A 3,790-nucleotide genomic window follows, 5' to 3' on the forward strand; every position below is an offset into this window, starting at 1 on the left:
TGAAGTCTGAGATTGTATTCCCAGGACTGTGATATAAATAAGTGAATGAACAAAGGAGTGAGTGGCAGCCAAAGAAACAAAATCAGTCAGAACAAAAACATGTATGGGATGCTAGTAACACAAAATTGTTTTCTAGCTGAGATGTTTACTCTGGTTGGTGTTGAAAAAACATCAAAACATGTTCAAGTAGACAGTGAAATATTCAAAGAGAAGGTTCTTATGGGATCTGGAGGAAGAATTTGGAAGATAATTTAGACCTCCCAAATCAGAAAGAGGTAGGTGTGACAGTCTGTGGTATCCATGATTCCAGAAGCAGAGGCTGGGGTTTGACCTAAGTGCAGATGTTCTGGCTCATCCTTGGGGAACACAGCTGGGATGATGGGGAGAAAAGGAAGGGCTGAGAGGAATTAAAAGTCATGGAAGAAGGAAGAGAAAGAAAAGGAAAGTAAAGGAAAAGTCAAGTTTATCTCGTTCTGCCTTTCAAGAAAGGAAAGAATGGGCTGGACACAGTGGTGCATGCCTGTAATCCCAATGTCTTTGGAAGCTGAGGTAGGAGGATTGTGAGTTCAAAATCAGCCCCAGCAACAGAGAGGCCCTAAGCAACTCAATGAGACCCTGTCTGTAAATAAAATACAAAAAAGGGCTGGGGTTGTGGCTCAGTGGTTGAGTGCCTCTGAGTTTAATCCCTGGTTTCACCCCCCACCAAAAAAAGAAAGAAACAAAAAGAAAGAATGAAAGGAAGAAAGGAAGGAAGGAAGGAAGGAAAGAAGGAAGGAAGGAAGGAAGGGTGAAAACAAGGAGCTTGCTGCCTCTCAGCCCCAGTCTCTTTTTGCTTTTGTTTTTTGAAATTTAATATTTTATTTGTTCTTAATTTGCTGCAAATCTGTTGCTTCATTATATAAAAATAATACCAGCCAATGCAGCCTCTTACAAAATTAGAACAATATTGTTCTTTTGACACTGTATGACAAACAATTTTTTTCACTCCCAAATTTTTTTCAAAGGGAAGATTATTAAGTATCTTGACCCCAATCCAGGCATGGTTGTAAACAAGTTACAATACTATAAAGGCTTATAGCAAGATTGTCCTTGGATTCCATAATTTTATAAGTAGTTTTAACTATAGATCAATGTCATGAATTCTGAATACCAGAGACTAAAGCCTACTATAAAATCATAAGGAATTGTAAAAAGATGCATATTGTTGTATTTATCTGCAATTCTTGGGAAGTTAAGGAAGTATCTTCCCTCAGTAGCAGTGTTGAGAGTTGTTTCTTTTTAAATATTCTCTCTCCCACTAACTTATGACAACTGTACTGAAGCTATTTCACATGAGTTTATTTAGGGTGCTATTTCTATTCATTAATATATTTCACATATTTCTCAAATGCTTCTTCACTCATTAAGTCATCAGTTCCAAAAGGTCACTTGTCATCTTCTTTGGCCAGCCATCTCCATAACAAGGTTTGTTCACAAGCCCTGGGTTTTCTTCAAGTATGTCACTAATTTCAGTTACTTCTCCAGATAGAGAGAAACCATGTTCACTGGCAGCTTTCATACTTTCCAAAGCACCAAACTCATCTTGTTTTTTCAATTTTGTCTCAGCTGCACATAAACTATAGTAAATAACATCTCCCAGAGCTACCTGTGCAAAACTGCTGATTTCTGCTACTCCAAAGCCATTTTCTATTATCGAGTCATGTTTCTCTGTGACTTTACACATTGAAATCAGAGTGGTCCTGTACATAGCTACCAGGGCTGAGGCTTGCATGCTCTATACCACTTACAGCACTGTGTGCTGTGCACAAGTTTACAAAGGGTCACCACACTGCACCAGCCACCAAGGGGCCTCAATCAGATTGAGCCCTTTATGAAACAGAGTCCTGTGAGGCTTCCAAGGATCATTTGGAACCTGCCATCCTCGCATTTACTAGCCTCAGCTTACACAGATACCACAAGATGTATGGGCTTCCTCTTGATGCTAGCTAAATAAATTTTTGTGCCTCAGTCTGTATCTCTTGGTTTTAGTGGTGTTGAAAGAAAAGGATTATTCCAATTCTTTTTTCTTTTTCTTTTTTTTTTTTTTTTTTTTTTTTGGTGGTACCAGGGATTGAATCCAGAGGTGCTTAACCACTGAGTCACATCCCCAGCCATATTTTCTATTTTATTTAGAGACAAGACTCACTGAATTATTTAGTGCCTCCCTTTTTTGCTGAGGCTGGCTTTGAACTCGAGTTTCTCCTTTCTCAGCCACCTGAGCCACTTGGATTATAGGTGTGCACTACCATGCCCAGCGGAATTCTTCCAATTCTCGAACTGATCTCCTCCCAGGGTTTTGCATGTGTCTTCAGGTGAGAAGTTAGCCACTGTTGGTGGCAGAAAAAACATCAAATCATGTTCAAGAGGCTACAAATCAAACCTGTGAAGAGAAATTTTGCGTGGTATCAGGATGAACAAAGTAGAAGATGATTTAGACCTTCTAAAATTAGGAAGAGGTAGGTGTGGGTGCCTGGGGTACCAATGATTCCTGACACTGAGGTTGGTGGGTCCAGTGAGCACATGTTCTGGCCTACCTGGTTGAACACAGTCGAGATCCTGAGGAGGAAAAGAAGGCTGAAAGGAATGGAAATACATAGAAGAAGTAGAGAAAGAAAAGCTGAGTTTCTATTTTTTTTTTCATGAATAGCAGCAGCACAAATGAGAGAAATAAAGAGAGCGAAGACTGACTTCCAGCTGCATAAGTAAACCTTCAAGTGTCTCAAGAGTATATCTGGACCTTACAAAACACCTACCATGTTCAGAGTCCGTTGCCAATTTCTGGTTTCACTGTTGTGCTCTGTGCAGATTTGGACCAGGTCTGAAGGTATAAGGAAACTTTCTGAAAGAGCACCATGTGCCCATTTGTCCAACTGGGATCCTATAGCTTCAGTGAACCAGTAGAGCTGGCCTCCATGTCCTCTTTTCTTGGGAGATTGGGAAGGCTGAATGATGCCAACAGCTTCTACCCACCACATTGCCTGGCTTGGAAAGGGCGACTCCTGGTCTGGCCTGCATGGATGACCAGTCAAATTGGACATCAGACACTCTGGGCAGAGAAGAAGCTATATTGTAATCTGGAATGATCCAGGACCCACTTGAGGGATCTGACCAAAGCCAATTCTGGCACATAGGAGGTTGCAAAGTAAGTTTGAAGTTAACAAATGCTCTTGGGTAACAACCCAGACTCCATTGTCTGGGGAGTGTGCAGCCAGGTGTCAAATCCATCCTAGGTTAGATTTCTTATGATTGGAGCTCAGAGGGAGTGAGACAGGTATTGGTCCAAGCAAAGATGAGGATTAAGTATAGCTGGGTGAATGCCCCTCACCCTGGTTCTTACCCTTCAGCTGCTCTTGGGACAGCATCCTATCACCAGAAGCAATATCTGCCCCACAAAACACTGTCCCTGTGAAGGACTGAGATCCCTCCTTCCTCGTCTTGGAGATGGTGAAGTGTGGAGGAATAGCTGGGAGTTGGGGCTAGGTTTGTGCTCAGGACTCCAGGTTTGATGCATACCAGCATGTAGCCCATTTTAATCCCATCAGTAGGGGATACAAATGTCTCAGGACAAGGCTGATATGACACTCAGGTATGATATTCACAATTTCTGTGGAAAAAGTGCCTTAATAGATTTCGGTCAGGATCTTGGTCTTGGATCTCTCCAACCTGGTCCAAAAGAGTGCAGTTAAGAATTCAGCAGATGTGGCCAGCAATCTCTGGATGGAGGAAAGAGTCCTGCCTTCAAATGTCATCC

At 41.8% G+C, this 3,790-nt stretch overlaps 1 pseudogene; it reads right to left on the reverse strand.

The window, feature by feature from the left end:
* Window positions 1-1,402: 1,402 nt before the first annotated feature.
* Window positions 1,403-1,771, reverse strand: LOC144375726 (glycine cleavage system H protein, mitochondrial pseudogene; annotated as a pseudogene).
* Window positions 1,772-3,790: the final 2,019 nt, after the last annotated feature.

This window comes from Ictidomys tridecemlineatus, chromosome 3 (genome assembly GCF_052094955.1).
Source record: "Ictidomys tridecemlineatus isolate mIctTri1 chromosome 3, mIctTri1.hap1, whole genome shotgun sequence".
In the NCBI taxonomy this organism is placed as follows: domain Eukaryota; kingdom Metazoa; phylum Chordata; class Mammalia; order Rodentia; family Sciuridae; genus Ictidomys; species Ictidomys tridecemlineatus.